This window comes from Molothrus ater, chromosome 7, assembly GCF_012460135.2.
Source record: "Molothrus ater isolate BHLD 08-10-18 breed brown headed cowbird chromosome 7, BPBGC_Mater_1.1, whole genome shotgun sequence".
Taxonomy (NCBI): domain Eukaryota; kingdom Metazoa; phylum Chordata; class Aves; order Passeriformes; family Icteridae; genus Molothrus; species Molothrus ater.
The window spans coordinates 34,604,088-34,631,516 of NC_050484.2; the positions used below are offsets into that span (position 1 = coordinate 34,604,088).

The following is a 27,429-nucleotide window of genomic DNA, read 5'->3' on the forward strand; positions in this document are numbered from 1 at the left end:
AAGAAAGGAGCAGTGACTTGTATGTCCCTACTCCCAGCCACCACAATATGCATTCTCTTTCAAACCAGCAGGACTTGACTTGACACTTTGCCACACGTGAGAAAAATATTCTGAAAAACAGCATTAATTTATCATTAGCATCATCCCTTCTAAGAAAATACAGACAAATACATCTTTTACCCAGATTGTACTTCCATTATTTCATTATGAAAATGAGACAAAATTGTATCCTCTTCATCTGGATAGCTGATGAATTTCATCTTCAAAAGGAAAATCCACACTTCTTGAAACCATATGAATTGTTCCTCAAAAACCTGAATCCCTGATTTCCTCTTTTCACTTATGTTTCTTAACAATTCCTAAGTTCTCCCCTACTCTCTTAGCCTTTTTTCTCATTACTTCATGTTGTACTTTCCTTTCCTTAATCCTACATCACCTTTTTCTTCTTCTTTATTTTTTTTAATGATAAAACAGAGGATTTACTTACAAACAGCACATCAACTACTACCTAGATGGGTCACATACCAATTTTTCCTGTCTCAAACTAGTCTCACTTCCAACCTGTGTATGAACAAATCCTCCATCTGACAGTCCATAAAATCAAACACTCTTCTCTTTGCCCATTCTGCCATATTCCTCATTAGAAAACCTCCAGTTTGAATGCAGTCATTTCTTCAGTGTTTCAGAAGCAAAGGCTTCACAATTCTCTTCCTTTATTTTCCTTGCCTAATTGCCAGTTTCACTTCCCTGTCTATTTCCACAAATTTAACAAATCTGTCCTCTGTAAGTGGCCATCTCTGATGTTTTGTAAACTAAGGTAGCACAATAAATGTTTCTGAATGGACATGGAGACAACTGAAGTTATAGAAACTTATTTTAAAATACAAGTTGATAAAAGACTTTTTTTTTGACAAAACAACTGTAAAATGTTTTTGAAGTCATATGATTTTTCTATGACTTGATTTCTCTTATTTTAGAATCAGCATGAAAAGTTAAACTAGACTCTTTTTTTTAAACCACACAAGCTAGCACATCTTGTTTGTACTGCTTGCTCTAATGAAGTGAGCCTACACTTGCCAGTGCACAGTAAAAATAGGTAGCTCTGTTATTCATACACACTGCAAGCAGCATCTTGCAGGCTCTGAGAACTTGTTCTCATCATATGGAGGCTGCAATAAATGTTCAGCCACTGTTTTCTCCTTCAGCTCTCAAAATTACAGCTGTATTCTTTAAGCATTACATGTGATTTCTTGCACTTTAAAGCTTCTGAACTACTTGAATTGCAAGACGCAGAAGCTCTGCCCACAGACACTTTCTTGCTCCCACTTATTTCATGTTACAGCCAGAAAAGTACCAAATGCTACTTGTTCATGGGATTTGCTGGTCAGGGGATACAGCATCCCCCCAGACACACTGCAGCTGAGCAGGATCTGTATCTGCCTCTGCAGCACACAATCCCCATCTACTCCTTTTTCATCACCCCTTAAAGGTGACCTTTCAGAAGAACCTGCCATACCAAGTATTTTATCCTGACAGTCTGAGAGAGCTAGGGGTGTTCAACCTTAAGAGGAAAAGGCTCAGGAGAAAGCTCAAAGCCCCTTCCAGTACTTAAAGGGGCTCCAAGAGAGCTGGAGAGGGACTTGGGACGAGGGATGGAGGGACAGGGCCAGGGGGAACAGCTTTACACATGGACAGAAGGCAGGGTTAGATGGGATATTGGGAAGGAATTCCTCCCTGTGAGGGTGGCCAGGCCCTGGCACAGAGAAGGGGCCAGAGAAGCTGTGGCCACCCCTGGGTCCCTGGAAGTGTCCAAGGCCAGGCTGGACAAGGCTTAGAGCACCCAGGGATAGTGGGAGGTGTCCCTGCCCATGGCAGGGGGCTGGAACAGGATGTCCCTTCTAAACCAAACCATTCTGTTCTTCTCTAGGTCTAGGAGCATGAAAAACCAGTTTAAGGAAAATTACAATTTTCCAATAGTTTTCCGCCGTTTAGTTGCCAGCACATTATTTAAATTCACAATTTTTACATTATTTCAGAACAAGTACAGAAATAAATATGCTATTTGTTGCTATTTGTTTCCATTTTGAGATGACTTGCTAAAATTTTCTCAGTTTCTGCATGCACAAAAGTCAGGCATTATTTAACCTCTGTAGGCACAAAAAGTTGCATTTTTCCTTTTTAACATCCACAAAGGTAACCAATTCCTCTGCATTCAGCCACTGAGAGAACCATCTCAAACCCTGCAGAAACTTCAGAGATGCAGCAGAGATCAGTAAGTCTCATCATGAGAGGCTTCTCAGCACATTAATCTCACTCTCTACTACTGTCATTTACTTCTTGCTTGATTCCTAATGTTTTGGCTTTCCTTTTTTTTTTTTTTAATTTTGGTGGATTCTTATCTCCAAAGTCATAAAAACTGCCACAGAACAAACACTCTCCAATGCTTAAAATCAGGTTGGAACCCACAGAAAATTAGTTTCAGTGAGACTCCTACTCTTTTGTGTTCTCCCCTTCAGATATATCAACCCTATCTGCATTCTAAACAGTCTCTTTCCCCAAACAGTTTTATGGTGAAAGAATAGAAGATAAAATTACTTCTGAAACCCTCTAACAGTGAATTTTTTAACTTTTTATTCCGTTAAAAACCCATTTGCCTCCATAATAAATGCTTTGTGAGGAATATAATAAATTACCCCTCTCTGTGGTGTATGAAAATCTCGAGTGAAGCTTGGTTCTGCTCTTCTGAAGCCCCTCACTGGGCACCACCAGACCAAAGCTTGAGCACCAGGTTTTTGGGCATCAGAGCAACACCGGGAACATCAGACGCCGAAGCGTGTGTAGGTGTATTAGCAGTCCTACCATCCATCTGTCAGAAATCTTCGATGTTCCTGCACATCACCCACTGGCAGAGCTGTCTGCCAAGCAAAAATATTATGAAATGTTCATTATATCCTCAAATCTCCCCCCCCTTCCCAAGGAGGAAATGGAAAAACCTGTCTCTCCACACACACAGGCTTCACATTCGTTACCAAGAAACGGCGAAAGACTTTCAAATTCACCCAGAAAGAAAATCTACCAATAGACCAGGACTGTGAATTTCGATTTATTTGAGCAAACTTTACTTACCAGAGGATATGCTGACTTTTAGCTCACATATATCTCATTTTTAAGGTACGTTAAAGACAGAGTTTACAATTAACTGAACAGACAGCGTACAAAAGGCTTTTAGAACTACACCATATGGTCGAGGGAAAGGAACAATCTGGACTATCCACATTTCAATCTGCAGGCTTGTCCACCTCTATAACACGTTGTATTGCTGTAATAAAATATTAAGATAGAATTTTAAAAGTGAAAATATCTATCTTTTGCACTACCAGGGAGCAAGGCATCTTACAGTCTAGCGCATTTAATAAATATTTTAACTTTTATGATTTTGGCTTGCTGAATCAGATATAGTCAATAAAATTCCCAATTCATTTTAAACTCTAGTTCCAGAAGGATATGGGTGGGTATTCATCTTATGCTTCAGGGAAATAAAAAATACCAGTTTATACGGGGTGTACTGGCAGCAGTTAACGTAACAGATGACACATTCTTGGAAATTAAATAAAAGCAGAAAGAAAATATCCATTGTTGCTCAGTGAAGGACTAATCACATGGTCACAGCTGGAACCAGTGTAAATCATTCATTAATAAAATTCTGTTGTAGTAGTCACTTTTTTCTGCTTTTCAAATGCCAATAGAAAAAACGACCTCTTTCAATTCTTTTCAGAATGGAGACACTTACAAGTATTTCATAGTAACTATTAAACTTAATAAATCTTTACAGAAAAAGAAAAAAATGTCTGCAAGGAAGGCATTGTTGGCACAAAGGAAAAATATAAATACTTCTCTATTCTACATATAATCCCAGAACATAGTCCAAGGAGATATTTGCTTCCCTCTGTACCGGCCTGAATTCTGATCACACAGAATCCAAATCTTAAGAAAAAAATCACCTGAAGCCTCTGTAAGGCACATTTTAAAATGTAAAGAATATAAATGCAGCCTTGTGGGTCAGATCCCTCAATGTGAACTAGAAATCTGCACTAGATGAAATGCAGACAGTCCAGAGAGATCATGCAATACTCAAGTATTCCATGATTACATACTCGTGGATAGAGGTATCACAGGCTCACAGCCAACTCTGCCCTGAGCAGGAGGTTGGGCTAGGTGGCCTCCAAAGAACAATCCCAATCTGAATTACCCTATGATCCCATGTTCCTTCACATTACAGATTTCTCTCTTGAGCTGTGACACTTTCTCTTAAAAAAAAAAAATATATATATATATATATATATATATATAAACTACTTCAAGTTTTGTGTTTCATTGCCCCCAAGAGCAGGAAAAATCCCCACATAACCTGTACAACTTTGCAGGTAACGAGTTATGAAATCACAAAAATCAGATCATCCACTGCAATTATTTTGAAAGCAACCTTCTGGTATCTAAATTCTGGTATATTCAATGTCCTACTCACAACACCACAGGATAAGAGGCCTGTTTTTCTAATTCTTTCAAAGAAACTACAGAGAACAGGAAATACAGAGTATGCCATTTGATGCTGTAAACTGCCACAATATAAATTAAAGAGGATAGGTTTTCCTCCACTCCAAAAGGAAAAAAATCAAAACCACCCCACTCCTCATCATCTGGTACAAACACGGCAAGAACAGAGCATTTAAAATTGTCGAGAATTCCTTTAACTGAAAGGTTTCTTTGAATTTGAAAGCTAAAAATATATTATCTCCCTCCTTCTGTGCCTACTAAGCAGTCTGAGCAAAGACTTAAAGCACTCTGGGGCTTGAGAGGATATTTGGGTTTTACTGCCAAGCCTGCTAAGGACTTCCCAAATCTCCCCAAGCCAGGGACCCTGGGAACACGGCGGCGTAAGCCTCGCGCAGCCGGTGGGGACGCGCCGCCGCAAACTCCGACACACGCTCACGTTTCCGCGTGATCAAAGGCTCGACTGCTCTGCTCTTCACTTTACTGCAGTTATTCCTACCTCACAGTGACATCCTCAGCAGAGGGAGATGCTTGATAGGAAACTGGTTGAAAAAATATATAAACCCCCCCCCCCCCCGGTTTTTGAGTAATTAACTTCAAGTGGGATGAAGCGACAGTTCAAAGCACTGTCGCTGTAAGAGCATTACCAATAAGCAGGAGGAAATCACTACCTAAGAAAACCTGAATATGCAAATATGTAGCAATTTTGTCAAATTCAGAAATAAAAACACCCCTAAATATTGTGCTAATTTTTATTTTAACAATTATCTGTGTACTCTTTGTCAGAACGGGTAAAACCAAAAGGCTGGAAAGCAAATTAAGCATGCAGGTGCTATAGAAAAATCTAAAGCAACAGCAGAAAATATCACCTCTCACACATGTACAGGCCATGATGCAGACAGGCAGCTTTTCTATAAAATACCATTTTCTGCTCTTGCTCTCTACAAATAATAAACATACTGCCTTTTTGGGAACAGAAAAATGCAGTAACAGATCCTGACTGGCTAGGACACACAGGTGAAGTTTACTTCATATTGTTTGGTGATGCATTTCCATGTCAATAATTTATTTTATTTTAAATAAAAGCTGGTGAAAAGTGTGTCCAACCAATTCATGACTTTTGTCCAGGCTGAGCCCCCCAGCTGCTCCTCCCCAGACATGTGCTCCAGACTCTTCCCCAGCTTCATTCCTTCCCTCTGGACACACTCCAGCCCCTCAATGTCCTTGTCATGAGGGGCCCAAAACTGAACATAGTGTTTGAAATGTGGCCTCACCAGTGCCAAGTACATTATTTTAATTGCTTCCATGCCTAATTGGCACTATCTGGAAGTTCCCAGCAGCCAGGTGAGGTCATTCAGGCCATTGGGTTGGCAGCTGTACATCCACCAAGCAACACCAGACACGGGGGCCCTCAGCTCCACACTGTTCCCATGGCCGCTAACAATCAGGAAAAGCTAGCAGCATAAAAAAATACATCAAACTTCTGAAAATATACAACTATTAATCATTTTTTCTCATTAAAAACCCAGTACCCAACTCTAGGTAGACTGGCTCTTTCAAATGGAGTGTGACAGAGTAGGAAAAAAAAGCAGTATTTAGTTTAGCTAGGAAACATGTGACAGATATAAGCTAAAGTTAATGCTAGGAAAGCTAAAATTTATCTTTACTAATCCCTCTCACTGGAAACAATAGGACAGAATTAAAAATGACAAAGTTAAAATGAGAAGTACATTTGAGGGAGGTAGGGAAAAGGAGACACAGGAAGCACATGAGGAAGGGCTGCTGCCACCTCACCTAGAGAAGAGCAATTTATTTCCATCAACTCTAAATCACTGTAATGACTTTTTCATGTAGACAAGCATCAGAATTTTTAATTTCAGTGACTATTACCTGTGAATGCACACAATAAACAAGTTTAAGCACTTACATTTCTGGGCTGATTCACATTTTAAAGTCAGAAGTAGCAGTCATCTATACCAAAAGGTAACGAGCAAGTTAATTTCTTTCATTTAGATCATTAAGGCATAAAAGTCCTCCCTATATAAATGAAGATAAAGTTAGTCACAGAAAATAAATAAGTATTTCCCAAACATGCTGTTCCTCTGCAGCAGAAAAAAGCTACTTCAGAAAGAAGGATGCTGGGTGAGAGAAAGGATAGTAAAACTGCACCAAGAGTGGATTTCACACTGCAGGAGGAGCTGACTAATATTTTTGAAAGTCACAGAATAAAAAGGGGATGGGCTTAATCAAATAGCTGGCTTACAACTTAATTTTTATTAAATTTGTATTATAACTTTGTACTTGTGTATTAAAATGTGACTCATATTAGGCAGCAAATAGGCTTTTAAGTAAATGCTTTGGTCTCCTTAGCAAGACAGATCTTCAACACCAACTGTAAATACCAAAGCAGTCTCTCATTCAAATGCTTTCAGTTTGGTTTTTTTTCCTCCTGTTTTACTCAAAATATGCAGACTTGGATGCCTACAACTAGCACATAAACATGAAATATGGCATTTAAATCCCTTCATTAAAAGTTGAGGCCTCAAATGGGCTGAAGACAGAAGCTGGAGCAAAGGCAACTACTCCTTCAACCGGGACCAGTGAGGATTTACTCCAAGGATCAAACTCCCAGAGCTTGGGGTGCCTCAAATTCAAGCCCTAATTCTTGCATTTCTAAGGTGCCACATTGCTGCTCTCATTTTCCAAGAGGTTGGTGAGGTTGCTTTGAAACACCAAAACCAAGGGGCGAGCTCACGTGCTGGGTACAGGGGGGGATGCTCTCAAAACGCTCACAGCGTCACTTTTCATCTTCTAAGACATAAATTCATGTGATCTTTGAACAACTATTTATTTCACACCAAACCAGATATCTCCCTAAAGCCTACCAATACAGCCTGCAGGCATATTTCTTAAATAAAAGTACTGAGTCCTTGTATACTTAAAATTTGCATAGCAAAGGGATGAATCAACTATCACAGAAGTAGTAACACTCTGCAGCAACTGCTTACCTCTTGCAGAAGAAAAAAAAAAAAAATGCCCTGTTTACAAGGTTTAGGTGGGACTCCACAAGTGCTTCTCTTCATGTTTCACAACTCTCGAGCAATCATTTTCTTACAGAATTCTGACAACTGCTGTTCAGTCTCTTCAAATGCACCAGTTATGTTCATAGAATTTATATTTTGCACGTGTAAACCTCCTTATTTGTAGATTTTATTTATTTCTGCCTGAAGGTTACTGGGATTGTACATATCATTTCAATTAAATTACACCAGTAAGGCAATTTTTTTTGCTGGGATGTCCAAATAACTTTATGTACTAAATTTTTTGCTGCAAAAATATATGTCTTTTTTGTTACAGAGATCTTCAGTTTTCACCAACCTGGCAAATTATCCCAGCAGCACCTACATTAAATGATCAGTAAAATAAATACAAGGTATTAGATAGGGCTGCATTTTACAATTAAATCACTTTAATCTCTTTACTGCCCTGTATTTAAGTGTTCAGAAAATAAGTAGCTATATTTGAAAACAGGTAATTAAAAAAATAAGGTGTGAATTCTGTAGAGTTGTTAGAGCAGAGGAGTAACTTTATTTTACCTGAAGAACCAGAAACAGGTAAGTAGTGGAAGAAAGCCCAGGATGAGAGATTCTGCTCACACCATCATTTGAGAAATATCTGAGGTTAAATTAACTCATTTTACATTAATGGATCATAACTAAAGCTTTGAAAAACCTCCTAGAGGAGATTTACTGAGAAACTGTGATGGAGGCTACCAACACATGATACGTTATCTCTTGCAATCTAAAAATTCTTATCTGCTACAGAACTGAAGATAAAATGCCACTTGGCTTAAAATTTTCTAAGAAAAGGCTGTTTTCCAGAAAAGCACGTGGCTGAAACAGGGCTACTGTTAACCAAAGACTCTAAAAAATACACCAGGTCTGCTTCTGCCAGCCTCCCTCGAGCTGCAGCTACTCACATGAGAGCTCCCAGGACTGGGCTCACATGGAATAATCTATATTACATATTTTGATATATACAGCCATTGTATAATAATACTCTTTGTTACCTAGTTGGTGTTTATGAACAAGTATTATATGCATGTGTATGTTTTATATAAGATGATGAACACACACGTCCCAGCTTTATAGTCACACTCCACATGAAGCCACCAGCACTGTCCCACACTGCCACAATGGGACCTCCTAAACAGAGCCATGACAACTAATGGAATTACACCAAATGCTACCAGCTGTATTTATACTGGGGATAGCCTTACCACAGCTTTTAGAGACCTGCTCTGCAGCTCAGGAATTAGCTGCATCTCCTCAGCCCAGCTACTGTAATTTGTCATTTTGATATTTTGCCTTGCCTGGTGAAAAACTCCTCCCACTCTTATTCTTCAGTGGAGATAGCTCAGATTTAAATTGGCTTAAATATGGTTCAGGTAATATATACTCACAGGATCTGTTGTTTTTTTTTTCCTTATGTTTTATTTAAACTTACCAAAACCAACTAGAAGGTCTTTAAGGCTCCTTCCAACCCAAATATTTTGTAATTCTGTGATAGGAAAATAATTGTTATTAATACTAATAATTATGTTTTTCTCTTCCATCCCCAAGTGGAAATTTATGGTTCTTTTGCTAAGCAGAAGTCAAACCTGATAACTCAAGGAGTTTCATATTAAGACTTCATGTTAACAACATTTTCCAGCTGAAAAAAAGAAAATACAATTTTACTTCTTTCCCCTCAAATTCAACTAGTCCAAGCTACACACCAGCTCACCACATCTCCATCAAGCATGGAATATTTGGCACAAGGAGGCTCAGACCTATTTTTTATCTTATTTTTTACTAGTTTTGCTGTATTTACAGGAATATGCAATGAAACATTGAGACTCCTGAAATAAAATAAATGGTAAAACTTTAAGGAGCCTGCATACCTGTGCGTTAAAATACACATGGTAAAAATTCAACAATTATATATATGTATAGACACTATATATTTTTTAACTTATTACAAATTATACATAAAAATACTCCTATTCTGTATAAATTTGGTATTATAATTTACATTTTATTTTTATTTAAATCAAAGTTCTTACACCTGTGGTTTTAGGGAAGACAGCAGCAGAACCCACTGTACCAGAATGACAGGGAAAATTCGATTCTAGTCAAATATTTCCTTTTGACTGAAGTGCAAATTGCCTGAGCTGAATGTGTATGAACTAATTAGCAAAGCAGGTATCCCCAAGCTGTGAGCAACTTCTCACTCCTCAGGCTACCCAACAGCAGATACTTCACCACTTTTAATGACCATCATCCCACAAGCAACCAAATCCTGTTTGGCCAACAAAATATGAAGATTTTTTTCAGAGATGTTCTTAATGTTCATTAGTAATACTGAAGTGGAAGCGAGCACTCACAACATTTTGAAGAACTACCCTCACTTTTGTGCTGGAATCATCAGAGGTATGATTATGGCATGCAAATCCCTTTGGATTAAATGCCCTCATCAAAGCATCTTACAGGTACATCAAAAATTGAAAGGGCATAAACAACTCTGGCAGCTCAGAGCCTGAGCTGGTGATCTTTGCAATTCATAAACATCGACACTTGGGCAGGGTTTGCAGGGGAATACAACCAACTAATTATTATCTTCTGCTTAAGGGCACGTACAGTGAGCTCTGCAGGTACTGCCACTGCTTTTAGCCTAATGTATTGCCTCTTCAAGTCTTTCAATATAACAACTCTCTGCTGTTCTCTAAAGCATTTCCAGTGTTACCAAACTGCTTTATATTCAAAGAGAACACACTGAACCTTCTGAAAGATGTTGCTTTGGAAGAAGCAGCAGTTACAAAATGTATGTGACTTGCAAACAGTCATTTCATATTATTCACTAAAAGACAAAACCATAGAGTGGTTTGGGTTGGAAGGGACCTTTTATCTCATCCAGTCCCACCCCCTGCCATGGGCAGGGACACCTCCCACTGTCCCAGGTTGTTCCAAGCCCTGTCCAACCTGGCCTTGGACACTTCCAGGCATGGAGCAGCCACAGCTTCTCTGGGCACTTTGTGCCAGGGTCTCCTCACCCTCACAGGGAGGAATTCCTTCCCAATATCCCATCTCACTCTGTCCCCTGTCAGTGTGAATCCATTCCCCCTTGGTCACTCCATGACCATATAAAATAATCTCTCTTCATTTTGTAGGTTCCCTTCAGATACTGGAAGTTCACAATTATAGCACCCTGAAATTTCTCTTTTCCAGGCTAAAGAATCCTAATTCTGTCAGCCTTTCCTTGTAGGAGAGGTGCTCCATCCCTCTAATCACGTTCACACAATTAGAACACAATTACTTAGCACACAATTTTTTGACAAAAATGTTGATGCTTTATAAACTAAGAAAAAAGTACAAGTTGGCAACTCTTCAGATATGCTACTTAACTTTTTAAAATTATTAAAACAACTTCCTCAATGACTAATTAAAAACAAAATCACCTTAAAATTTATCCACTATGAGTTTATGCACTGATGGCACTAAAACAGCAGGTAATTTGGGATGGAAAAAGTATGTAAAGCATAATTATTCAAACTAGAAGACTTTTAAGATCAATCATCCATGATAAAGAGAAGTTTAGTGACTACCAAAATCCCAATCTTGAAATAACAGATGCAGTTGGGGAGAGAACACCATCTACCAGCACCACCAGAGCAGCTCCTGGAGCAGCTGTGAATATGCACCTCCAGGTTCTTTTACTTCAATTTTGGACCAGCTGACATGAACGTTTTGAGGTGCATTTAGTCATAAGCTTTGGAGAGTCTCAGCCATTCCAAAAAGATACTAAGAATTCTGTTTGCAATCATGGAAATGATCACTCCAGGCAACAGTTTGGGTTCTTATATTTCACTTCAATACAGAATATGGCCCAGTAAGCCTAACTCAGTATTTTCCACCCAGAACTGTCAACACCACTTTTATTTCTTCATATAAGGGATTGGTAGGATTGGTAAGGAGCAGTTTCACTATTACAAATAATGAGGCAGCAAATTATAGAAAATGAAAACTTCCTGAGCAAACTAAAAGCCTCTTCAGACACTATTTGTAATGTTGTGTTATTAACTATTTCCTCACTAAATGGCTTTTTGTTTTTAATTTAGATTCACAGATATGCCAGGCTTCTAAATAAAACATCAGTTCAAAGACTGAAGACATTTTACACGTAGTGTTACAGCTAATGAATTTCCAAAGTTGAAAGAAAACATTGCAAAGAAGTTAGTTAAAAACAGTAGTGAGATTCTGTAAATAGATTCAAGTCTTCAAAAGAAAATCAGTCACTGCATGCAGCTTTAAAGGAGGTCTTTCAAGTTAGGATTAAACTAAACTGTTATTTAGTGAAATGACACTAAATAAAAACAGTACAAAAAGATGCAAGTGTAAAAACAATAATCATCATTCCCAAATACCCTGGGTTTGGTACAAGAATCTCTGCAGGTTCCAACAGCTCTGCTTGCAAGAGTGAGCTGGGGGCTCTGCTCATTTAGATTGTGTTTCCATGACTTGACTAGATATGCTTATTGAAAAATAAATAAAACAATCACTTCTTTGTGATGGGGAGCAGCATCAGGCATGTGAGTGGCTCACACCCAAATTACTGGCAGTCACACATAGGAAGTTATGCACAAGGTTAAACTAAAACCTTCTCAGTATTTGTTGCACTAACACTTGATGTGTTATCTTTGATGCCAAAATTAATTTTTTCTATTTATTCCTTGATCACAGAATGGTTTGGGTGGAAATGGACTTTAAAGATCATCTTGTTCCAAATCTCTTGCCATAGGCTTGGGACACCTTTCACTAGACCAGGTTGCTCCAAGCCCCATTCAACCTGGCCTTGGACACTTCCAGGTGCAGCCACAGCTTCTCTGAGCAGCCTGTGCCAGGGCCTCACTACCCTCACAGGGAGGAATTCCTTTGTTATATCCCATCTAACTCTGCCCATATGAAGCCACTCCCTCTTGTTCTGCCACTCCAGGCCCTTGTCCAAAGTTGTCCTCCAGCTCTCTTGAAGCCCCATTAGACACTGGAAGGTGCTTCTAAGGTCTTCCCAAAGTCTGAACCAAAACATCCCCTTAATTCACAGACTGATAGTAATTGGCACACTGCATACACGAAGATGCACAGCTGGTTACAATCACTGCAGAAACTATTGAGACACTCCTCCATTCCAATAATGTTTAGGCCTTCAGATTTCTTCCAGGGTACCAAAGCCCTAATGATAGAAAGGTTTGGGTTGGAAGAGACCATAAAGGTCATCTCATTCCAACCCCCTGCCATGGGACATCTCCCACTATCCCAGGTTGCTCAGAGCTCCATCCAGCCTGGCCTTGGACACTCTCAGGAATGGGGTAGCCACAGGTTCTCTGGGCAAGAGTTTCAACAGTTTTTTTGCAAATCATTTCAGATGGAGACATCATTTCAGGTGAAGCAGAGCTGAAGACAGGTCAGTAAGAGCAGGATGTACCATTAACACTCAGTGGCAGCTAACAAGCCAAGTCCTTCCAAACAGCAAGACAAAGTTGTAAGTATAGGGAGCAGCAGCATCTGAGCAAGTTTTAGCTGGCAGAGATTAAAAAAACTCAGAAAAAAGCTTTAGCAACTAAGATAAAGATTTTCAGGAATGAAACAATGCTGCTGCCATCTGCAAATCCCTGTCAGCGCATCCTCAGTACCTGGACCAACTCGCTCTAGGTGTGTTTGCATATCTTTGAAACAACGCACCTTCCCCTCCATGTCTGCAGACCCATCCTTTGATCTGCTGCAACGTGAATATAAAACAGCAGCAATCCTTACAAAGGAATGATAATAGCTCTCTGCTTTGATACCTATGGCAACATGACTAAAAACAAGCAATTCAAAGAAACAACTAATTCAGTTTAAAGTTATGAAGTTATGAGCTTTTTTTTTCCTGTGGTCTTTAACTTATCTGCAAAGCTCTTTCATCCAATTTTGTAAAGAAGTGTAAGTAGCCATTCTGAATTGATTATTACAACTTCAGGATGAGTGACACTTGACTGAAAGAGTAAAAGGATGTCAATCTCCTTTGTTTTCATTTTCAAAGAATGAAGAGGAAAATATTTTTTCCCTGTATGCTCTTCGATGCAAAAAAGAAAGTTACAGACTGTGGTTTTGGCCCATGGTCTTGGACTCCATTCTCCTTCCACAATGACTAATACATAGAAATACTTAATCTGGTAAAATTCTTCAGCAATCTGGACAATACAAACTGAACAAAAAGCACTATTTGACTAAAATAAAGTCATTCCTACCCCCAGAATGTCTGCAGGTCCAATTCACCTGTAATCTATAATTTCCCAATGCCCAGAAGTTACCAAAATACCATATGGCTCTTCTTTACTGCAGCAATTCAATACATTCACGGATGCAGGCATTCACTCTTTTTTTTTTCCTTTTTCTTTCTAAAATTTATGTTTGAATCTCAGCAACTCATCTTGTGCCATAAAATGTTTATGGTTTCAACTTATATGGAGAATCCAGCAGCCTTCAGAGATCGAAGGGCCATTCTCACTGTCAAAACTGGAAGCTTCACAATGATAACTTCATTTTCATTACAGCTTTACAAAGGATATAGAAATACACAACTCTTTTAGCTGCCAATAGCCTCACAGACTAAAAACATGCAACCCCAACCAGTAAGTTTTTGCTGACCACAGGACACACAATTAGGTTTTGTCAAATGCTTTTAGGACAGTACAGTCACTTATGTGTTTTTAAGGCTGTAATTAAATTGCCAGAAAACTACATGACAAAACGCAGCTTGTCTGATTAAAAACTTTAAAAAAAAAACCAACCCACCTTTATCTTCTTTCAGTACAGCAGATGAAAGCATATTTTAAGTCATTATTTCCTCTTTAGGCTTCCCCCTCTACATGCAGGGAGGGGTTTTAGTTTCCATTCTAACCTGAGATGAACCAGTCAGCCTAGAAAGCTCGTTCAGTGCTACAAAACTACCACACTTTAAAATCCAGGTTTATTGCACAACTTGGATGCTACAGGTGAGCCAGGATCAAGACTTTTGCACAGGCTGCCTCAGTGAGAATATTGCTTTCTACAGGTCCACATCTCTGTGTGCTACAAGGTAAGCCAATAAAAGTTAAATATCTCTAAAGTGAAGGGATGTATATAAATAAAAATACATACTTCTATATCTTTGAGCCCATCCTAAGCAATATATTCAAATTGTTTGTAAGTGTGCCCATAACACATGCTTAGAATTGCTCTGCTCTAAGACTGTATCTATGAAAAATTAAAAAAAACAAAAACAAACCCCAACAATAAAAGATACAAGACAGAAAATTGGCATTTTAAGATTTACTTCTGCAAGATGTATTCTGAGTACACCAGGGTCCTATCAAGCACGTTGGCCCAGTTGAACTGGCAGGTTTCAGTTAGCACCCATCCAGCTGTTGTTTCCCAGTAAACATCTGAGTAACTACAACAGCATTGTCTCATTAAGAAAACAAAAAAAAAAAAATATAGTGTCACCAAGTAAGCTGAAACAGTGAGTTAATGACTGACACACTGGAAATCACCTAGAAATAATTATTACCTGTTTACCGTAATCCTGTGAAATTTCCAGTAGATAATATTCAAATTTAAGTTGTCAGAAAAAAAAACCTATCAGCCTATGAATAAACAGATATGAGTACATACCATGTACCAGTTCAAGGTCTGCACTTGCCTTTTCTTCTGCACGGGGAGAGCATGAGAAAGGGTTCTAGTTTTAGTCTCTGAGGTACATTCACAGCAGTAACCACACGATTCAAGTGTCTGCGCTCCTTCCTCACCACTGCTGCTTGAACTCAGGGTATTGTTGTGCTTTGCTCTAAGACATATTCCTGAGATTTTAAAGTACTGTGTTTTCATAATTCAGAAAAAAATAAAGCTTCTAGCAGCAACAATCTACAGAGCAGTAGAAAACTGCAGAATATCAGAATTATTTCGATTGGAAGGGACCTTCAAGAACAGCTTGTTCCAATCCCCTGTCACAACCAGGGGACATCTTCCACTGTCCCTGGTGCTCCAAGCTCCATCCAACCTGGTCTTGGACACGTCCAGGGATCCAGGAGCAACCACAGCTTCTTTGGGCACCCTATGCTGGGGCCTCCCCACCTTCACAGGGAAAAATTTCTTCCTTTCCTGGTGTCGAATTAAGCTTTATCATTTGTAAGCCTCCAATAATTTTGAAAAATTAGGTAGGCTGACACCAACCCTCTATTTTTTTACACTTAACAATAACACTTGGGTGCCAAAGCCTGCACAAGGAAATCAGCAACGTTTATGGAGTCACTCAGCTGCACGCTGAAGTGTGAAATGAGTCACAGATGGACAAGTTGTGTAATCCTACCCAGGATTACACCTGGAATAATGAGACACCTTGGAAGTTGGTCACCTCCAAGGGCAGCACTGGTGGTGTCCACCTGATCTGCACTCACCCCAATGAACAACGATTTGCCCTCAGTCTTGTGACTGCTTTGCCTGTGCTCAGGGTATTTCAGTGCCTGTGCTTCCCTTGTGCTCCACACCAGATGAAATTGTGCATAATTTAAGTTTTCTAGAAAAAATACCCAAGTAACATTCAGCTCCATTTTCAAAGGAGAAGGTGAAAATACCACAGAGTTGCAATGAGACTTGGGCACCTGAATGTTTGAATCATTTGAATGGCAGTTCAAAGACTCAAAGTTTTGAAAACCTTACCCTGTGTAATGCAAATCATAGATGGCTGCACATTAGTAGGAATTCAAAACATACAATTTCAACAATTTATGGTAAAAAAAATTACACTGTATGCAATATTAGTGTGAACTATATTTCTTTTTTTCCTCATCACATCAAGTTCTCTCATTTGGGAGACAGAGACACTGCTCTCCCCACATGAGGCCGTTTGTCCCCAGCTCAGAACAGGGGTGTCCTACCTGTCCCCTTCCACCTGCTGACACACACCAGAACACAACACTCCTCCTTTATGGTAAGGTGACTTCCATCTCTGCCCAATTCATGAGGCTACTTCTGTGCAAGAGGCAGCCTCAGAGGCATCACAGCTCTGGCAAAATCCCCCAGTGAGAAAGCACTGTGGTGGTTGTAAGCAATTTGAGAAAGAAGGAAGGGCCTGGAGTTTGTTGCTTACTCCCGTATCTCAAACTTAATTAAATTTGAAACATGGCAGAAATTAGGACACAAACAAATAATTAAAACATTAATCATAAATGAGTTCACAGCTTAAAAATATAGAGTCCTTGGCACGGATTTCATGTGAGTAGCTGAAAGTCTGTTATTTCCTGTAGCACCTACTCTTCTGGTAAATTCAGTACAGGTTGTCTGATGAATTCAGAAGTTACTGGAAAAGAAAGGGGAGAAGAGAAGGAATGGCACTGACACACCCTATGTCACACCACTTGTTTCTTTAAACAGCCCAGGCTTAGGGCAGTTTTAGAGGCACAGAAGTTATTATTTTAACTTGAAGATACAACCAAATTTATTAATTCTCATTGTAAGGAAACTAGTTTTGTGGCCACCAAACTAGTTTCCTTCACAATCTCATTTCACTGCTGACTACCATTAGTTTGAACATATGTTGATTTTTTGGGGGGAGGCAGCACAGTGGTAAATAAGTATATATCTGAATGGCCAAATATTTTTGGTCACCCCTTTCTATTTTGCTGTAGGTCCCAGCTGTCACTTAGGTCTGTCACTCTTTTGCAGCCACATGAAGCCAGTCTACTTGAAGTACAGGTGCAGCCTAATTGTTAGCAGACATACTTCATTCATGATCTTAACATCTCCCCTCTCTGCTGCAACCACATGAATCCAGGCTTTGATTGAAAAGAGAAAAAGAGAAATCAAACATGTTACTAATTGTGTCTTGAAAGAAAGATTCCTTTGATTCCCAAAACCTGTAACCTTGTCAGAGTTACCATGTACTGGAAGTACAATGTGAACCATGCCATCATTTCAGGGCAAGCAGAGTAAAAAAATCATTAGCAGACGTCTAATAACACCAAGAATTTCAAACCCATCAAGCCTCTCAAACACTGAATTCTCTCCCCTTTTCCTCTAACAAACACACCATATTTATCAGAAGCATTATTACCTGCATTCATAACTGGCAGCAGTAAAATACCAGGTGGTGCTGCTTCAGAGCTCTTCACCAAAGCAGTCTGGGAATCTTGGCTGTGGATCTCAGTGTTGAACAGTATTTCTTCCAACCCATCCTATCTGCTTCAGTCCAATGGACAGATTTCAAAGTGTGATTTTCCTGAGTGTAGTAGCATTCTTCAATCTAAATAGAGTTGGGGGGAGAAAAGAAAAGAGAATTTGAGCTCATCTGGTCTAACTTTCCAACTGTTTTAGGCTAAGAAGAGGCTAAACATTGCCCAGATGGGTTGCAGTCTCCCCATCCCTGGAAGTGCCCAAGACGAGCCCTGGAGGGGGCTTGGAGCAACCTGGTCTAATGAAAGGTGTCCCTACTCAGGGCAGGGGGTTGGAATTGGATGACCTTTAAGGTCTCTTCCAGCCCAAACCATTCAGTGATTTTGTGAAGAAGATCCATCCAAATACTGCCCAATACTACACCATACAAATATTTATCCAAATACCTTCCTTAGTCTAATAATTTTTGAAGACAAACCACACATGAGATAAAGGCGAACAGGAGATCCCACAATCATGGACCTCCAGAGAGTGACCAGTCCAAACCCTCTGCCCAAACCAGAGAACAGGAGGGTTCCCAGGACCACCTCCAGTTCTGAGTATCTCCACAGATGGAGCTTCTGAGGGCAACTTGCTCCAGTGTTTGGCCACTCACAGAAAAAAACCTTCTGATTGTAACAGAATTTCCCCTATTTCAGTTTGTGCCCTTGAGCCCACTCATCTCAAGGCTGAACTGCCCCAGCTCTCTCTGCCTCCCCCTCGTGTCACCCCTGTATTCTCACAGTGGGGTTTCCCACCCTGGTTTTCTGGCTCAACTACAGTGTTCCTGTATTTTGATGACTAAACTATGTGACTAACTGCAGATGTATTTCTCCAGCATTCCTTGCATCATCTGACAAATAAAGCAGGAAAAATTATATCACAATGAAATTGCTGATTAAGTGGGCCATGAACACATTGGGGAACCACATGGTGTAGGCCCTTCTCATCTCATTAAAAGTTACACTTTAAGCAACAGGACATTTTTAATATTTTCTGTTTCAGCTACACACAACCTCAGTTTTTATATCAAAATATTGCATTGCAAAAATTTAATGCTTCAAAAGAAATTAGTTAAATATAGCAATAAAGGCCAGACACACAATCCTATAGAAAAAATCAGCTTTGTCTCACAAATCCTTCTATCACAAAACCATAGTGACCAGCATTTATTTTTATTTTTAGCTTTTAAGCTTTCACTGATGGAAGTCCAAGTTAACCTTTACTTTATTTTGTCCTGGACTAAATCCACTGTGACATCCTTTTTGCCCTTTTAAATACAGAAATTTCTTGGAAGGCTTCCAGTACTTTCAAATAAACACATTTACAAGATATGCAACAATTAACATGAGTGGCTCTAGAGGCTCCTGAGACAGCTCTCAAGTCCCTATGATGTGATGTCCAGATATGTTTATATAACTTTTTTTATTTAATAGTTACTTTCAGAAATCACTCCTTTACCATCTTTAGCAAAGTGGGTGTGAACTTTCTACTCCAAATAACAAATGATATGGCAAAGGAGAAAAAATATGAAAAAAAGCAAAATGGCATTAAAAAGGCAAAAAAAATTGCATTAAAACAGTACAAGTTTATGCTTAATGATGTCTAAAGAGCAAGCTGACTTTGAGGCACACTGGAAATGACCATTTCACCCTGTAGCTGGTTGTGCTGGAGCCAGGGGACAACTGCACTAAAGATCAGAAGATTGTGATGTTTATGCACCTACAAGCTGACATCTGTCCACTTCTCAATCACAAGTCTCACTACATGTTTCTACTTATTTCTCAAAATTACAAGGCTTAGGACAATTTTACTTCCGTTTTCACGGAAGAACTTGAGATTCTCAACAGCAGCAAATTTGTGAGAGCTTCCAGTCAAAGCAGCCAAAGAGATAAAGCAGATACAGGATGAGAGATATTTTTCAAAACAAATAGAAACTGGCAAAGTTTGAGGACTTTTACTGTTGGATACTATGGGAACAAGTTAAAATAGCTCCTCAATCACCTGCAATTATCTTCAAAAGTTTCTGGAAGTCAGAAAAGCTCACAAAAAACTATCAAGTGCCAGCAGAGAGCTTGAAACCTATGAAAGAAGTTTAGCAATTAAGTTATAAATTATTTTTTATTAGCTTGTTTAATGCATAATTAAGTCAAGAATGATTCAAAAAAGTTTCATCCTACCTGAAAACAAGGGATGAACAATTCTAAGGATCCCTTCCAGATAAAATTATCTATTTATTATATTACTGCAACCACAGTAAGATCAACACAGTTGTGTTGGAAATGGAAGCAAGCAGATGAAAAGATGCTTCCACATCAGTGAAGCAGCACAGAGGTCCCAGACTGTTTGTTCCATGCTAAACCTCAGTGAGGAATAAAAATGTTCAGAAGTAGCTGACAAAAGCCCAAATAACACTCCCAACTCCCTACCCAGACTCTTGTGCTGAGAAGTTGCTCAGCCCAGTGTTTTAAAGCACACAGATTTTAAAAAATTATCTAGGAAGCAGTCAAATACTATTTTTCTTTAATAGCTACATACACACTGTGGCTCTTCAGCCAACTGGCAGAAACATTAAACCCCCAAACTTTTATCGTTTTTACAACATGTAGAAGTTATTTTTTAATTTTTCATGACTTTAAGAAGTACAACTGAACAGAGCACTACTGCAATTTTCTAATTATATTTTCGCAAGTTTTTAATGTCATAATTTAAATTATGAACTCTTTATTTCAAGATGATTAATTAGAATATGTTCCATTTGGGGAACAAGAGTTCAATATCCCACTATCAATTAAACAAAATGCACTCCTTTAGCTTAAGATTAAAAACCAAAATGCAGCCAAAAAGTTTCTTCCTTGTATCTGTCAGATCACAAAAGCATCCAATACAGCAGGATAAGGTTGCCAGAAAACCCTAACACTTTCAAAACTATATTATTTAGTGCAGTGGCTTAACTCTGAAGCTGCACCAGAAATGACATTCGAGCTTTGGACAGTAAGCCTTTTTGCCAATGCATTTCTTGTAAAGTCAACAATTATAATTTATTCTGATCCTTTGTGTCATCATATTAGTAGTTATTTTTTCTGCAATCCCAGAGCAGCAACAAATAATGCCATAGAAGAGGACTGATATAATTACAGGCTGAAAAAGATAGGCCAGCACCCTTACACTCAAAACTACCCTCTGTGGCTCCTTCATACCCCATATGTTGCTAATAAAACTGTTTGAATCATACCTAGGAGACAGTTTTACTGATATTGTATCAGGTCCCTGGGTTCTTTGTATGAGCTACGATGTCACCAGCACTATAACTATGCAAATTCTGTGATACAGGATCCCACTGGACACAATATTACATACGTAATTCGCAGTATGAACCTGGGCATTAACAATAATTCTAGTGTTATATAAATGAAACCACTATGTTTATTGAAAAGCTCGCCACACAACATCAAAATCAAATTTAAAAAGCAATAAAGAGCAACTGACGTGCTCATAGTAAAGATGGCAACATTGGTATTTTTCCCCAAACAGTGTAAATTTTGCTTTGTGTTCATGTGACAGTGCTTTACAGAAACTTTTGGCAGTGACACTAAGCAAATGCAACTCCATCAACAGCATTAATAAATTACTTTAAATAGGAACCTACAGAGTCCCACTTTTAGGAACAACCATGTGATATTCAGCAAGAATCAATGTATTCACATACAAATGGGATTCTCAGCTTCTGCTACTAATCATGGACTAAATGATAGAGACTAAGAATGGCAGCAGTGAGAAACCAACAGCTTGGAGATATCAACACACATTGTGCTGGAGCACCTCAGAAGAATCAGCTTGTGGTCAGGAAACACCTGTGCCCCAGTCCTGCATCAGATCTCTGTGTGACCTCAGGCAAACCAGGCTTCATCCCAGCTGGCAGCATGTGAAATAGGGTCCCTCATCTTTTCCTGCTTAGCTCTGTGGCCACTGCTTTATGCACACCACATACACCTGCAAAAAGGCAGGGCAGAGATATTAAGATCAGTGTTGGAAGAGACACGGAGGTGCAATGAGAAACCTGACAGCACAGGCAGCTTGATGCACATTCCTCTAACCATGTTTCCAGTGATCTCCTCCCTCCACTATTAATTTATTGGTTTGCTGCAGGTGAGGAGTGCTAGAGCTTGTAAGGAGTCTATTTTTGAAAGAAATCAGAAAAAAGGGAACAGGCTGGCATGATAAAGTGAGTCTGGTAAAGAGCCAGACTGAAGAGACAAAAGGATGCTATTTTGCCAAGGTACCATGAGAATTAATAAATCAGATCATTTTATAAGGTAAATTGTACAGTAAATCTGTATTGTAAATTGTCTAATACATATGGGAAAAGCCACAGCTCAGTAGTCCCTGTTAATATTTTTAATGGCTTCAAACACAGCTAGAAAACAAATGACACACAGCACAAGTACCTAAGAAGTCTCACTCTGAGAAGCTCCAACTTTAAATAACTGATGGAAGGAAAACAGAGCTGTAACCAGGCACTCAGAAAGGAAGATAAAGAACTGATTGATTCCTGTCACTTGCGCGCTTCCACTACCATGCCAGCTTAAGCAGTAACTTCTCAAGTTTTCCACCAGTCTCTGTGCAATACAAAAACCATAACAGTTTTATTCTCTTTAAAAATCAATAAATAGCAGCTTAGGTGACATCTGACAAGGCAGAAAGCTCACACTTCTTCCCATCAACATTCTGCCCTCTGGTATTGCTGCTACATTTTATCATCATGCAGTTCAGAGAGAAATATATACCTATTCCCTAAGTTTGAAAAAAACAACCCCCTCCTTCCCAAATATGGCCCAAAGCTGTTATGAAGCAACTTATTTTTAGCAAAAGCACTTATGCAGATACTTAATTTTAATTAATAGTCTCACTGACTTCAACATTTGCACAGCAAGACAACTCCACGCTTCAATTAAAGCCTGCACAGAAATGCTGTGCTGATTCATGGCCAAAAGCATGACAGGAACATCATTATATAAAATGCTCATAAAATTTAAAGAAAAAAAATATAACAGGATCCTCACCTTTAAACAGAACATTAGACACCCTCTAAAACTCACAGCTTGAGCACAACTTGCAGGTTGCTGAATATGTGAATGCTAGGGATAAGACACATTCAGTGAAATTATTTCAGAGTAGGCAAAAAAAATTTTGGAGAAGTATCATAAATGGAGACTACAGCAGGCTCAGGTCTCCAACCTTGGCATCTGCCATGGCTGGGTTTTCAAGACTGGAAGATTCTTTACCAGGAAAGAGGAGGCAGCTGCACCTTTAGTTCTGATCTTCCTCCATTGTTGACCCAGCACATAAATGGATTTCTATCAATAACCAATTAATTATATCCAGACCAGTTCAACCAGAGATTACACTGGGCATCTTCAGCAGATATTCATTTCCAGGGAAGAGACACCCTGAGTTACAATTCTGCCTATCATTATATACCTATAACAAATCTAATTTTGAAATAATATGATACCTAAGAAACATAAGCTTTATTTTCACTGTCCATATAATATTATAAACTAATCTCTACTTATTAGGCAGAATCCTTAAAGAGAGTTGGAAACAATTTTTTTATTAAAATATTCTGGTCCCGTTTATAAGCGAAACTGTGGCACCTGATGGCCTGTGACCCCCAACTATGAATTTTAGAAGTGTAAAAAAAAAAAAAACAGAAGAGCAGAGCAAAACTGCCCAGGTGACAGAACTCAAGTGATAAATTCATAGATAAAGAACAGGTAGAAAATGAACACCTGAGCATTTTCCTACAGGAGCAATTTCTTCCCAGGACATCCACTTCTCTCCAGCTCAGCACTAGCCTTGCCAGCCTGCCCACACATGAGCTAAAATAAAGCCCAGCCAGACCTGCCTTGGCTCTGCAGAGCACCAGCTTGTGCATTTCCCCAACCGTTTCACACCTAATTTACAGAGTACATTTATCCATCCCTGTATCGGCGAGATCTAACCTGGGGAGTGACTAGAATCAGAATCACTTAATTGATTAACACTTAAGTGAGATGCAGAAAGCAAACAGAACACACTGGAAGACTTTCTGAAAATGCATTATTTTTATTCCGACTCCATTAAGCAGTCCAGCACTTTCGAAGGATTAATGAAAGAACTATCAAGAAATAACACAGAAGAGGAATGCTGAAGTCTCAGGGAATATGCCAACACATGATGAAGTGCAGACACCTCTCTGGTAGTAATGAGTCAAGCCAGGATGTTCAGAGAACTACAGGGACATGTGAACTTGCCCACTTGATCAGTCACAGTTTATTTGATTTTTATGAAATAGCATTTTGATAATTCCTCCCTGGATCACAGACTGCAGTACTCATCAATTTACAACAGTCATTTTCACAAAACCCACACTTCTTCCACACAGAAAAGTCTACTAAGCATCCAGAACTGAAAACATTCACCTTTAATGTCAAAAAGCAGTCAGTGAGGGTATGTATACACTTAAGGATTATTTCCACAAACCTTGTGAAGCAGGACACAATGTTTCATTTAGAGCTGCTATTTTTTAAGCAGGAACTGAAGACAAGCCCAGGAAGAACAGGAGTAAATAAGTTTCTAAACAAACAACTTCCAGAGATGCTTTTTAACAGGACCAGACAAAACATTCCCTAAAGTTGCATTTACAAGCCAAAGCTGACCTCAGGCACCACATTGAGTTTGGATGAGAACCTACATGGATACTGATCTTAATAATACTACAGGGGCAAATTTTGCATTGGGGAGACTTGCTCCTGAACAAATGTTTTCCAATGTATTAGGCATAGGAAGCTTTTTTTCTGCATCAAGAACCACAAGTCACATTCCTTAATCTGTTTCTTTTCTTGACCAAATACACTGTGGACAACCTACAGAGGATGCCCCTCGGTCTTCCTCTTTGAAGTTCCCATCTGCAATTTCCACTAACAATGAAAATACATGGATTTTTCCCCTCAAAAATCACAGTCACATGCAAAAAAAAAAATATATTCTAAGTTGTTAGAGACAATCAACACTAAGAAGTTCTGATAGAGTTTTTAACTGATGTTAAATCAAGTGCCACAGAGCCCACACTAATGCAAAAACAGGGAGAGCTGAAGATGACAAGCAGCAGGAATAGCTGTGCAAGATGCATGAGAATCTAGGAACAAATCTGGTGACAGGTCTAATTTAACACAAAAGGAAATAAACATTAATTCCACATTTACCAGGCCTTCCTAGATCTAGTTATCCATAAAGAATATAAAAAGGAAATGAGATATATTTAACTGTGTATCCCAACATCAGTCTCAGGTGAGAAACTTCACTTGTGACCCTGAAACATCTACAGCTCCTCTCACAACAGGGACCACTTTAAGGCGATATAATTCCAGGCAGAATCACTGCCCAGCCAGGCACAGGATGATGCAGGACTGTCCACTTGTATCATACCCATCCATTTTCTCCACATACTCCTCGACCTTCTCACCCACTCAGGAGTGAACAGGCAAAGGGAAGAGAGCCAGTCTACAAAAATAATAACGGTCCACATCTCAAAACCCTAACTCTAAATCATCTCCCTGATCATAATTAAATGAACCAAAAGTCTAATAAGACTGGACACGTGTAATTCTTTGTACTCCATAGATTAAAGAACAATTAAGAGGCTGGAAGCTGAAAACTGGCTTAAGCTAAAGTTACACAATTGTGTGGACAAAATTCATTTGGCCACAGGAAAGCATTTACATATTTAATATAGGACATTTTAAATAGGTTTATATTGGCCTAAAAATAGCATCTGGAATAGATTATTATTGCAGTAAAATGCTTGCTTTACACCTGAGAATGAGACCACCAAACGTTAAAAACCCCACATGCAGAATGTGCAGGCTCTTGACCATTTGTCTCTCTGCCTCAAACTCCAAGCTGCAGAGCTTTAGACCACCATATTCAATTAAATCAAATTCAGACTATAATTTTCCAATACTTTCTTTACAGTTAAATACAACACTGACCAATGCTTACCAGGTTACAATGCTAAGCAATTCAAGTGATAATCACAACAATGAACGCCCATTTGCCTTGATTTATACAAACCATCACATATAAGCCTCATGCATCCATTGTAAGTCACTGGGAAGAATCATATTTTTCCTGATCTGAGTTAGTGTTTGGTCTGAACTTAGGCAGTTCATTTTTATTTGTTTGCATTAACCAGAATCAGTCTTCACACATAGAAGAAGATGCCTGGGGCTGCACAGTCCTCTGCAATCTCAGCAATTGGCCCTCTCATTCCATGTGATAGTTATGCTGAAAAAATAAGATCAACCAAATTTCCAACTGCCCTAACAACTGTGGGGGAAACAGATCAGACTGTTCTTTACTTCTGAAGAAAAGGTGCCAAAAAGGTCAGCCTTTCATATGAAATACAGATCATTAACACTGGATACACAACTATGGTGATGCTCACTTTTTGTCTCTATTACTGGGATTTGATTGTATCTATTTCAGGATGTTCTATACTTCATATATATATGGCCTTTAAGGTCCCATCCAAACCATTTTATGATTCTAAAAATGCCCCAACTCTTTCATGTACTACTCCTTGGCTACAAATAAAGCTCAAAAACATAGAGAAATTATGATTTTTATTGACAACACAATAGTTTTGTGTTGAGTAGAGAGGCTGAATGAAACACACCTGCTTTCATGCAAACTCTCACATTATGTGAGTTAGATGCAAACACAACATGTAACAGAACAACTGACTGCTCCAATTAAAATAAAATGATAGCATTCTCAAGTATCTGAAAAGGCACTGCATTAAATGATAAGAATTCCAAGGTCAAACACCCACCTTGTGAAGTGCTTTAGCCTGATTTGCACTTACCTTTTTTCAGAGACTAATTGCAAAAACAGCACCCAAACAATTATAATTTGTGACCTTTTAACATAAAGGATAATTTCTTAGGCTCATTCTTTTATATTCCATCCCATATTCCTCCAAATAAAAGCTGCCCAAAAATACTTTGCATGAAAAACTAAATGTTCCCAGTGACAACTCTGATCAAGTCATTCTATGCACATGAACACTGAAAGATGCAACAACAGCAAGAACCACTAGTTATTCTTATAACTTCAAGACTAAACCCTAAATATAGTATGTTTTCAAGTCCTCTTTCCTAAAATTCAAGTAATATGTTCATCGCTTTAACTGAAAGCTAACAAAGTACAACTTGTATTGTGCTGCAGGCCATAAAGGGAATGTTCTTTATTTGAGTCATGGTTGGATGAGGATGAAAAGTAGTTTTTGAAAATTTACAACAGTTTTGACACTAGTGTGTGTTTATGGTTACAAGTTATCCCTCTCTATTTATCAGACTGACTCTAGACCTTTCACTACCTTCAAAAAGACAATTTTTATCAATTCCTCATGTCCTTACAGCTAACCATAGGAAACTGCATAGAATACTTAGAAAATCCGTAAGAAAGAATAAGGATAAGAGAAAGAATGTGGAATAAGAAAGAATATGGATAAGAGAAGGACCCAGTGTCTGCTTCACTAAGGCAAGAGAGGCTATGGTTTAAAAGGAAC

General features: G+C 38.8%; 1 protein-coding gene across 8 annotated transcripts in view; it reads right to left on the reverse strand.

Moving 5' to 3' along the window:
* The window catches only part of GTDC1 (glycosyltransferase like domain containing 1), a 195,336-nt gene that overhangs the window by 155,377 nt on the left and 12,530 nt on the right, over positions 1 to 27,429 (reverse strand). For all 8 annotated transcript variants that reach the window (XR_004980494.2, XR_008508481.1, XM_054515338.1 and 5 more), the window contains one exon: positions 17,719 to 17,907. The gene's annotated coding sequence lies outside the window, so the exon portion shown is untranslated. The remainder of the gene's footprint in view (positions 1 to 17,718; positions 17,908 to 27,429) is intronic.